The sequence below is a fragment of the Chroicocephalus ridibundus genome, chromosome 4 (assembly GCF_963924245.1).
Source record: "Chroicocephalus ridibundus chromosome 4, bChrRid1.1, whole genome shotgun sequence".
In the NCBI taxonomy this organism is placed as follows: domain Eukaryota; kingdom Metazoa; phylum Chordata; class Aves; order Charadriiformes; family Laridae; genus Chroicocephalus; species Chroicocephalus ridibundus.
In genome coordinates this window covers 6,180,062-6,192,275 of record NC_086287.1, presented here as the reverse complement: position 1 = coordinate 6,192,275, position 12,214 = coordinate 6,180,062, and the positions used below count along the sequence as shown (strand labels likewise).

At 41.5% G+C, this 12,214-nt stretch overlaps 1 protein-coding gene across 5 annotated transcripts in view; it reads right to left on the bottom strand.

The window, feature by feature from the left end:
* GAS2 (growth arrest specific 2) overlaps window positions 1-8,983 on the bottom strand; it is a 97,966-nt gene extending 88,983 nt beyond the window's left edge. Inside the window, exon 1 of one of the 5 annotated variants that reach the window (XM_063331521.1) lies at window positions 8,851-8,983. The gene's annotated coding sequence lies outside the window, so the exon portion shown is untranslated. Of the gene's footprint in view, window positions 1-8,063; window positions 8,390-8,555; window positions 8,828-8,850 lie in introns of those variants that run through there. The other 4 variants (XM_063331523.1, XM_063331520.1, XM_063331522.1 and 1 more) reach the window with 4 other exon arrangements.
* Window positions 8,984-12,214: the final 3,231 nt, after the last annotated feature.

Here is a 12,214-nt window from a genome sequence, read left to right as displayed (position 1 = left end):
AACTTGTTTGCAAAAAGATATGCTTAAGCTCTTGTTGAGAGTACCTCACTCCAAATCCTGAAGTTCAACTTGCCCTCGAGAAAGACACAGCTTTCACCACAAATATACTTCTTACTGAAATTAGATGATTTTTTTCAGTTGGGGAGGGGGGAAAATAGATGTAAAAAGACTCTACTCCCTTGCATAAATACACATTTCTGAATTATCAGTAGATTTTACGGTTTTTCTAACAAAAGAGATCCTTACGTATGAAAGTTCCTTTGGAAGCAGAGTTTAAGATAGACTAAAGTATGTAATTTAAGCACAGCTCTGTTCTGAAAACTGACTTTGTAAAAATGTCAGCTTGGATTTATGGTTTCCTGGTTGATTAAATCCAAATCATACCTGTTAATTTGGGGCGGGCTGTAAGGGCATGGAAGGAGAAGAATTAGGCTATTAGCTCTGCAAAAAAATCAATCTGGAATGTCACTTTCTAAATAGATTCCTTTGGACTAGATGATAGTAACAGCTAAGGAGTTACAATGACAGTACGCTTAAAGTTGCTTCAAGTCTCTCTGAACCACACAATTTGGTGCTTCATATCACTGCTTTATTTTGGACAAATGGAAACAGAAGCAAGAAAGATAATTGACACCACCATGTCTTCAAAGATTGTATGGGAAAAAATCAGATATAAATATCTCTGTCATGTACTTTATTTCCAGGAAAAAGCATTAAAATAATTTTTTGACTGATTTCTGGAGTCTATAAACTCTATTGATAAGGCAAGAACCAGAACTGAAACTAGTTTATTTTCTTGAATTACCTCTGAAATTATGTCGGTAAAAAGTAATAAAAAAAAAGTTTCTCATTCCTGGATGTTCACTTCATATACAATATGCAAATAAAGCAAAGTTGAAATACACCATTTTTTGGCATCATTTTTACAGTTTATTAATACCTATGTATCTAAATATTTAGAAAACAAAATCCTGCAATTTGTTTCTTTTGATACACAGATTGGAAAAATCTACCTGAACAAAGAAGCACTACTGTACTAAAGGAAGCACTTTGACACTACACCTCTTCACTGGAAATAATTTCACAGTTCATACATGCTTTGAGAAAGTGGTTAAACTAGATGACCCCCAGAGGTTCCTTCCAACCTAAATTATTCTGTAATTTTATATTTCAAGGATGCACACAGCAACATTCATCCTGGGACCATAAGTGGGCTCTGCCCTGCTAGGAGTATAAGACATGGCACACACGCTGAGCTGGGTTCACAGGAAAACTATAGAGACAACATCCTTCTCTCTCATCTCAGGAAAGGTCCACCTACCTTGTCACTGCCCAGACCGCGTATACGAAGTGCCCTGTGAAGCCTGAAGCTAATAAATAACCAACAACATTCTAATACACCTGACAGCCAGCCAGATATGATACAGGGTGCTGCCACCAATGGAGCTGAAGTAATTCTAAGGTCTGAAAGTTGCATTTCTTTAAGACTAGAGGGGGAAAAAAAAAAATAAAAAAGAAGAGGAAAGGCTTCTGGAGCAGCTACATGGAGGCAGCCTGGGTTTCCCCATCAGTCTGTGAAACTAGTACTGCAGTCTGTTTATGCTTCACGCTAATCTCTGTGGAGACACAGACAGAGAATTGGGGGATTTGAGATGTTACTTCAGTTTGGCTCTTACATACAGGGCTGTCTTGAAATATATTCCATACTGACCTACCTCTTGTTTCATAAAACTCAGCAACCAGACTGTGCAAAGGTCTCAAGGAATTTTTGAGACTCACTGAAAGAAGAAAACTGGGAGAATAAAGAGCTCGGATTTCAGAGGATGCATGGGTGCTTTAGTTTGGTAGTAACTGTGGTGGTAAAAACAGAGAAGATCCAGAGACAAGAAAGGTATTCTGAGTTTAAGGTAGTTTTAATAGGACACAGGTTTTCAGAACAGAAAACTAGGAATGACAAGGAAAGTCAGATAGACAGGTGACAAAAATCCCTAGAAGATGAAAAGGACTCAGGCATCTCTGTACCGGGACTAGGTTTGCTTGATATAGTAGCCCTGAATTAACAATAATGTCTGCGTTAATTTGTGAAGCAGGCATGCAAAGCAAGGATTGAGAAAGTTAACACTGATGAAGAGTCTCCACTGGGAAGAACCCTGAAGAATCACAGATGAATCACATACAATCCAACCTTACCTCTGCGTAAATTTTCTTTAATTTCACTTCTGATAAGAAAGAATTTTCCCCTTCCCCACTACTCTGAAAACACGTCCTACACTTCAGTAAAATACTTTTTTGTTAGAATCAGAGCAAGAAAATTTCTACCTTGGATTTTTAAAATTAAAAAACAAAACAAAACAAACAAAAACAAAACACAATCAAAACCAGCCTTCAAGGAGCAGAGCACAATTTATTACCTGTAGCTACTGTCACAAATTCTACAAGTGATATTGTGGGTCAGTTATCAAACTGCAAGCACCAAAAGCTATCAAACTCTTAATCATTCTTTACGCGAACACTGACCACAAACTGAACTTCCAAGTTTAACTTAAGCCTCCACGATACTTCAGTGCTGAAGTACCTAAGCTTCATTAAAATATTCATCTACTTCATTAATTGTAATAGACTATACAGTAACTATTAAAACTTTATCACACACTGGCTGGGCTCTGTGAAGAAGCTGAACTAAGATAGTTCGGTGAAGGCGAGAGCAGTTGAGTCCTGATCTCCTTCAAGACCCCTTTGAAGATTCTACCTGCAGTCAAGGCCAGGCTCTTGATTCTTCGCTTATTCATCAACTCACCCCCTTAAAATGTCTTAACATTATTTATTTTCTGGGGAGCTGGAGAAAAGTTTATTGGCAATTTAGCAGTGAGGAATTTGGTCAGAGAAATGGACTAACTTGCCACAGAGATAGACAGTAGCATTGAAGGATACATCACCACAGCTGAGGCAAGCCTCTTTGGCTCCAACAACTATTTCATCCTTTCCTTTTGGCAGATGTAAAGTATGAACAAAGTAGCCAAAAAAATATTGGTTTTCCTAATCTCACTGCTTTCTAACAGCAACATCAAATCATCATATATATAGCTCTTTAAAACTAGCCAACACAAACATGTCAAATATTTTATAGAATGTTACACTTCTCTATAAACGATTGAGTCTGACTTGAGATATGCACAAGCATTTTCAAAACTTACCTCTAAATGCTTTGTTCCTCAAAAAGTTACTTCTTCTCCCTACTATTCTGAAGGCAGACAAGGAAAGGTCTTTAACTACTTTTCATTCTGTTTTGTTACAGGTCATATTTATGCAGCACAGCCTTTTTTTCCACCTCTCTCAAAAAGAGGACGACATCTCAAATTCTTAGACTTATTGTCTAGCTCAAGAATTCAGTGTGGGATAGTTTACAGTACGCTCAGTGACATGTAACAGATTCAACACACTGAAAGGTTATTCTTCTCTCTGCATCCTTCTACCAAACAGTGAAGTTTTTATTTTGCTTTACAGTAGTACATTTAGTTTTCGGTGTATTGTAGCTCACTGCTTGTATTTTGCCAGCAGTGTAACTTACACTACCTGCTGACTGTTGTCAGTGATCATCAGGTGAAAGCAATGAGAATCAAACAAGTAATCTTCTGTAATTCCACTGGCTTTTGTTGGGATTAACTGGTAGAACAAAAGGATTCAAGAATTATAGACTCTATACTTAAAACACACAGGAGGCAAAGACTGTTTGATCCAGAAAGTAAAACTGGCCACACAATTAGGCACTCACAGTTGCAGATCCCTGGATTCAATTCCATTTCCTATTCCAACCACCTTCCTTACCTGTAAAATTGTGATAATGGTAGTCTTCAACCAAAGGCAAGTATAATCAGGAGGAAAAAATTATTCTAGATAGTGAAAATGTGTATACAAATGTGTGCATGTATGCACAGATATACATACACAGAAAATACACATGCTCCACCCTATGAATTAATGATACAAACCAGTAAATTTTTACTCCAAATTACCCAGACAGTTCCAGCATATATACATAATGGCTTATACTGAGTGGTTCCTGGTTATGCAGTCCTCTCTATATTACCCTAGTTTCATTGTCGCTTCAGCCTTATTCCTACTTACAACACATGCATTAATTCTCAAACAAAAGGAGGCTTGGACCACCCCTTTCAACTTGCTCCTGGATTCAATACTTCCAGGTCAGGGATGAAGAAGACTTGCTCAGTCACTTGCTCTTTATGACTAGGCTTAAGAATTAGCATAGAAATTCAGTATCCAGCAACAGAAGCATTTTTCCTTCTATGTGTATTCAGTTAGAAAAGAATAAAAATATATTAAAAGTGTCTATGGAGGGGAAAAAAAAAACAACTATGAAGCAAATACAGAACTGTGTTTAGACACCAGTCAAAGAATTTCTGATGCAAAGGTCATATACGATGTCCCCTTTGTATCATACCAGCTTGACTGTGACACTGGGCAACAGATATCTGTTTTGGCCCACCCAGGTACCATTGCCTAGCAGGCGAGCTAATTGACTGGCTCTGTTCTGTTGGCAGTTAAAACAGAGTCATCCAGGACTCAAGATTTGCACATATGCCAATTCGGTGGCCCAGTTGCTCTACAAAGCTGGAACAACTGGAACAGAAGATGGCATAACTCTGCCTTGGATGCTGGATTCAAAGACTATTTCATAAAATCCTCATATAATTAAATATGCTGGCTTTAAGCTTGTGAAATGAGGTCTCTTGTAATATGATTGAGGAAGCACGTTAGCTATCAGTTGTAGAAGAAACAAAACTTCACGCACACAAATGTGCAATAGCTTTACTGTCAGCAGCAGAGAGAGCAGACAGCAACTTAGACAAGAGCAGCAATAGTTTCCTCTGAAGGAACTGGAACTTGAGCACTAGACTGCACATTGGCTTTGACAGAGGGGTATCGGCTATAACTGCAGACAATCTCCTGCTGTCTTAGAGAGAAGGTAATGCTATTGGAAAGCAGCCATCCTGGAAAGAGAGGAGACAGAGGATCAAAAGCCAGAACAGAGCTCATGAGTATCTGGCAAGGGTCTCTGCTGGATCTCCCTGCTAGTTCTAATCACCTCAAGCAGATGGAAAAGAACAGAACTTTTGAAACTTTACTGGAGTTTAAGTGGACTGTGCAAAGCATTCACTTACTGTAACTACAAGTTGGGTGCAAAAGAGGCTTAAATAAAACAGTCAATGTTCATAAACAGATTAAGTTGCAGCAACAAAATGCACATTTGTGCAAGCAGAAGTGAGGCTGCCCACAATTTGAGACTTATATCTGCAATCACCACTTTCACATAAGCAAGTGCCAGTTTTACACACATAGCACATCCGAGCATAAATATGTTCACATTTGAAAACTGATTGCAGTTTTTCCTCCCTCGGTGTTGGTGTATTTTTCAGGTTTGGAGAGTATATCGTTAGTTGACAGGCTAAAGGCTGCTCTTGTTTTTCCACCCACTCACCCATGTACATACATATGTGTATACACACACACATACGCAGAAAGGGGGGGGGGGGGGGGGGAAGATATATGAATGTCTTCCTTTGAGAGCCACAGAGGTAACTAACAATTTCTGTAATTGATATTTTTACTGTCAGGAAACTGTTCCCTATGGTGAGACCTGCTAGACAGTGGAATAATTTCCCCAAGTGAAACCATGAAAGCTCCCCTACTTGAAATCCTTAAAATCGACTAAAAGAAGCAATAGAAAAAAAAAACCAGAGACCTGTCACTCACTGGTAGTTACTCAGTCAATCTTTACCATCTGCAATTTCCAGTTTGCTACAAAACAGTAATCACACTCATTTCGCCCCATGCCAATGTAAAAACAAACACAATCACTCTTAAAGTGATTCTGCTACTACATCACATTGCTTCTCTTCAAGTGCTATTATAGAGCTCTCCCTTCTGTAAGAAACACCAGGTCATTCTTGTCTGCATCATCCTAGATACCTATAGCTGTAATCTTAGTTTTCTCACTACCATAAACAAGCAGATAAAGCATAAGCTCACAAATGCAGCAAGCATATTTTTGTAAGGAAATTCAATTTTTCTAGTTATTTTATTATCCTTATAAACTATACCACAACCAATTTAGCCCAAGGTTTCTGGAGCTTTCCCAGATTAACTTGGAGCATACTGTACATGTTAGGAGCAGGGGGAGGGGCACTGGAGGGGAACCACCATCTGAAACTCATTAATCAATTAGAATTTTTAAGGGCTTACATCAAAATGTGATCTACACTGATAAAGTAAACTTTAATCACAAGAAGCCTTTGTCCTTTACGTTATGAATATACTTGTTACAAATGTGTGCAGTACTTTGAGTGGAGGATAGAGAACCTGGCACAACAGCTTACCGATACTTTAGACCTGTAAGGCCCTTGGTCTGAAGCCAGACCAGAATGAAGTTAACCGCACTTAAAAATCTGAGCTAATCATTGGAAGCCTAGACGTTTTCAGGACTATGCCTAGGAGAAACAATTTTGTTGCCTTGATAATGTCTCCTCTACCAAAAGGAAAGCAAAGAATCCTTCTCACACAGACCAAAACAAAACTTTAGGAATGTTCAATATCTACTTGCTCATAAAATTATAACTTCTGGAAACTGAGCCCGATTCCTAACACAGCCCAAAAACTTTCAAGTTGATTTCTCTTTGCCTGGCTCTTACTGCATGTTTTTCTGCTTGTCTAAGCAAAATAGACACTAAAAATTAATACAAAATAAGTTTCAACCTCCACCAACTAGAAAAGGAAATACATATTTAAACTGACATATCACATGTTACGAGGAGTATAAGCGTGTCTCTTGCTGCAAGCACACTATGCACACGGTATTACAAGCTGACTCCCAATCATCAGCTTTGCTTTTAATTAGGAAGTTCCATTTCCAAATCCTCTCCTGAAATTAGCGTGAAGCTTAACTGAGGGGTGCGAAGTGGAGTCAAAGAGGTATTTTGGATAGTAAGAGTGCCAATTTAAATAAGACTGAAGGTAAAATAAATAAAGTGACCAAATAAGTCAGTAGCCTAAAGTGAGTAAGAGCCAGAAACTTGAGGATAATACTGACTCCTCCTCACCTCACCACCTCCATCTAGATTTGGTTTGGTTGCGGTTACAACTAGGGTACCATGGTATAATACTGATCAGATGGCCTATGGTACCATATGATACGAATTTAGGAATGTCAGCTAATTTCCTATTAAATCACAAAACCATCATAAAACCATTACACTTGGCCCAGCATCTACTCCATAGTGAAGAAACCATTCATAATTTAGTATACATAGAAACTGAAGAATACTTCTTTTGTTCATTTTTAATTTCAGAGTTATGTCAGAACTGTGCTGGAACTGCACTGGGGAGCCCACAGTGCATCCTTCCTGATGCCCCACGAGCCCTTCTCCCCTAGGAGCACGCAAAACCAGTAAAGCCAGCAGGCTCAGCTGACACACACCACTGCAGCAGGATGCTGACAGCAATCCTAGATAAGGAAGACATCAACCTTCATTTCTTATAAGTAAAGCGCTAGTAAAAAAACAGAGCCCTCTTAAAGTCAAACTTTGCCCTCCTGAGATTTGAATCTAGAGCCTGAAGAGGAAAGCAAGAACCTGGAAGGATGGATTTTTGGAATAACAGAGGTCTCATCCCTCCTGCCCTTTGGGGCAGCGGAGGGGGCAGGCCTGGAGCGCCCCAGAGCAGCCACCCACCCGGCGGCAGGGCTTTGGCCGCCTCCCACCCACCACTTGCCGCAGCCTCCGATGCGGGCGCTCGCATTTCCCACGAGAGCTGCAAAACGTACAAACCCCGTCCTCCTCTCCCTCTCCTCCAGCCAGCAACCAACCCGCGGCTACGCGGAGCGGCCCGAAAGATAAGCCAGTTGTTGAGGGGGGCGAAGCACACAGCGAGTAGGAACTACCCCAAAGACGGGCTGGAAACGCGACGCCGCCTCGCAAGGGGAATCCCCCCTCGTTTTGCCCGCATCGCTCCGAGCGCCCGGCAGCCGTGCCCCCCTCCCCCGCTCTCACCCGCCGCGGAGCCCGGCTCTGCGCTGCGTCGGGATGCGTTTGTCCTCCTCGGGGCCCCTCCACGGCAAGGCTGAGCTAATGGCTTTGCCATGAGTGCTGGAAGCGCTGCTCCCAGGTCTGCCCCTCGGGGGCAGGACCAAGCAAACCCGCCACGGCCCCCGGCCCCTCGGCGGGATAGCCCGGGGCGGTCCAGCCAAGCAAGCCCCGGGCTAACCGCGGCGAGCCCCCGGTGAACCGCTCATAGAGCTGCACCACACACCCACGCACGCTCTCATTCCGTCTCCGCGATGCTTTCAAACTCCAGACAGACAGAGCGGGAGGAAAAAAAAAGTAATAAAACCAAACACAAAACCCCACAAGCAGAAAGAACACACACACACCCCCGGCCCCCGCAGCGCGGTGCCCGCCACCGAGCCCTGCCGCTTCCCCCGCGGGACCCCCACCGCCGCCCGGGGGACACGGGGCGGGTGAGAAAGAAACAAAAGCACCTACTCCACAGCAAGGAGCCGCCGAGCGAAGCTCACCTTTCCCGCTTCTCTCCCCGGCCCCTTGCGCTTTAAACTCGAAGGCAGCCGGCGAGACGCAAGAAACGCTCTCAATTTAAAGGAGCCCGGGCTGCGGGCTCCGCCGTGGGGTCGGCAGCGAGCCCCGCTGGGCAGGCAGGGCTCCCCCCGCCGCCGGGACGAGCAGGGAGTCAGCCAGGGCTCCCGGCAGGGCTCCCCCCGTCGCCGAGGCAGGCAGGGGTCCCCCTCCCCCGGGGCAGGCAGGGCTCCCGGGGTGCACTCACCGTCCCCCCGCCTCCGGCAGCCGCCGCCGTCCCCCCGCGCTGAGCTGAGCAGACCAGCAGCAGCCGCGCTGCTGCTCTTCATACTTCTGTCCGCTCCGCTCCCTGCTCTCTTTGGGAAACCCTTCTTTTTTTTTTTTTTTTTTTTTTTTTCAATTTTTTTTTTTCCTCTCCGAAACCTATTTCCTATATTTCAGCAGTCCGCACAGACTGAACGGAAGTTAAATACTTACTTTTTTTCAGAGGGACGGCAAACGCAGTTCACACTGATTTACCCTTGAAATGCTGAGATATTGTATTACAGCCCTTGGCAGCAAGTTGGTGCTTGGGTCCGTTTCTCTTTTATTATCATTACTCCTTTCCAAGACTCTTGATTATGGAAAAAGAAAAAAAAAAGGGGGGGAAAATTTCACATGCAAGATAAAACTCTCTTTTTCTTTAATTTGACTAGTTGTCTCTGGAATCTTTTAATACTTAATAGCACTTCTTTTAATTGTCACTTTTTTTTTTCTGGCTAAAGGAACTTCTTAGGGAGCTTTGCTTTATCACATATTTCTCCAAGACGATTTGATGCCACCTTGCAGTCTATTTTGAACAAAAAAGTATGCTGTTCATAAATTAATCATTCTTACGTTACACTTCTAGAAGAGTGGTGGGTAGAGGTTTTGTTTGCTCTTGTACGTCTGTGCTTCGTTTGCCAAGCTAACTCTTAGCACACCTTCATTTCAGTCATTTCATTCTCACCTTATTTCATTTTCATGACATTTCAACATTTTGTTAAATGTCAGAGATAACCTTCTCCAACTGTTGTTTATTCGCTTATTCCCTGCACAGAGAAGCCCCTTTCGTGAATTCAATAGCGGGAAACAGATGTTCAGACTTCTGCTTCTCTTAATGCATGGATGTAGATTGTCTTGTTGAGTTTCCTAATGGTATCATGTTATCACTTTCCATAAGAGCACTCCAGTCAAACAGCACACTTATTTTTTTCTTTCACAGTGTAGATCCACTTAATTAAATTGTTCTAGCCGAAGAACATTACATATAATTATACTGAAAGAATTGTTTTAACCTGATTGCTGAAACACACATCAAACTGACCCGTATTTTTTATTTACATTAATTTCTTTGTACTCTGATCTGCTGGGAAAACTTGATTTGCACCATTAATGCCGGGCTATTCCTCAATAATTGCACTGTAAGCAAATTCCTGTTCTCTGAGTAGCAGATGTTCATTTCTGGCCAATCAGAATACACACATATTTTGTAATTTATTGTATTCCTATACTCATATTATGCTGTTCTGATGGCCTATTAACTGCTGTGATGAGTGCTACTTAAATGAGAGCATTTCATCAGCACGCTGATGTATTTAAGTATGATGAGCTCTAGCCATGTACTATGTGAGTAACAGTACAGATTTAAAGGAACTCCTATGGTTAGCATCAATGGTTAGCAACATTTGAATGCCCCTGGGAATGATGGTTTTCTTTGGCTCATTTTTTTTTCTGAACAAGAAATTGAAGAAAAAAGCCCTCAAGTGTCCTAAAAAACACTGGTGTGGAACAGATAAGCAGATTCCTGTATGCACTTAATTATCTTACAGAGGGTTTGTCTGACCTTTCACTAATGAGCAGCTATTTAAACCCAATTTCTGTGTCACCTCAGTACAAAAAACAGCTTGATATGAGAAGACCAATTCTATTAAGGCATCTTCTATATTTAAAAGTCCTGGCACTCCATAGAGGAGTTGGAAAACATTCCCCTAAGCAGCAGTTACATCTCCAGTAAAAGCTTCTCAAGGTTCACGTGTACTCTTGAAGTTACAAGATTCCTACGAAGTTTAGGAGCAACTCTACATAGGGAGTTAAGCTGAGGCTTTTCCAGGTGTCATGCAATAAATCTTGTATGTGCATTTACATGGAAGGGCTGAAAAAACAGTTGGAAGATTTTGAAGACAAAGTTGGTTGTGCACTCCTCGATACGGTCAGTTTGTAACAAAGAATAATCTAACATCAACTGGTAGTAGAAGAGCATGCATTCATAGATACATGTCCTGCCTTTTATTATTTCAGTCATCAGTTTATTACCATCACTTCGTAAAGAATTGACAGTAGACTAGCAATATGCAACACCCAGTACAACAGTTAAGCAAAACAAAAACCTGAATGTTATATCAAATCCTATACAAGCAAGACTGAGTGGAACACAGTGCCAAGTGTGCGTCTGAAATGTACATTATATAAATGCTGTGGAAGTTTCAGTAGTGACGCCACAGTTATGAATGCACTGAGATTCACACTTCAAGCAGGACTACTTTTCTGTTTCACACTTAAACATTAGAATGTGGCTTTCAAATTTGACGCAGTAACTTCGGAGCCACAGCACAAATAAATTTTCTACATAAGGTTATTTCAATAACATCCTTGCTAAACTTTGTAACGTAAATACACAAAAGTTTCCTTGTGTAATGCTATCAATTTCTTCACTATTCCTCTACACACACAATCTTAGCTCCCCACACTTCCAACTTCCACTGTCCATGTGTTCTGATAATATTTTTGACACAGCCTACTTCCAAACAGATAAGAGGATGAGTGGCATAGGAATAAATGATGATTTGAAGACAGACATGGGAAAGAGAAGAGAGAAAGGGAGTGAGGAGTTACAGTGAGGAAGGTAAAGCTTGTCTGGGAGTCATATGCACGTGCAGGGAGCCTGAGCAAAATTATTACCATGACTAGGACAAAATGGTTCTACACATTGTCATTTAAATAATTTTAACAATAGGAAGGGAATATTAACTCTCAAAATAAATAGAAGAGGGTTCTTTCCAACCCTATGATTCTATGTGTCTAGTTGGCTGAGATGCAGCAAAGATCTAAAGATCTAGGGATGTCATAAACTTTCTATGATTTGTGACAACAGTTCAGGATTAATGATTCTGAAAGATTTACTCTAACTTGGTTACACATTATAAATCCCAATGCATAGATAATTAGAGATTAAATTCTGGAGCATGAGGTCAGCAAGGATGATCACAATGGCCCATTTTTAACCATGAAATTCCTTAGCTCTTTTCTAAGAAAACTGTCTTATAATCACCATCTCTCGTGATTTGCGGATGCTATATCATTCTGTGGCATTATCAGGATTTTCTTAAGAAGGTGGCTTGCAGGTGACTTACAAATGTGGAGAGAAAATTACCTAGAAGGGTTGTCAATGCACGGGGAGCTGAAGCAACAGTCATTAAAGGGGAGGAAGAAAAGAGAGCAGGAGAGGGAGAATGTAGAGAGGAGGTTGAAGTTCTCAGTGGGCAGAGACACAGGTATCTGGTTTGGTGTATCTCTAGGTCATGTTTCCCTGG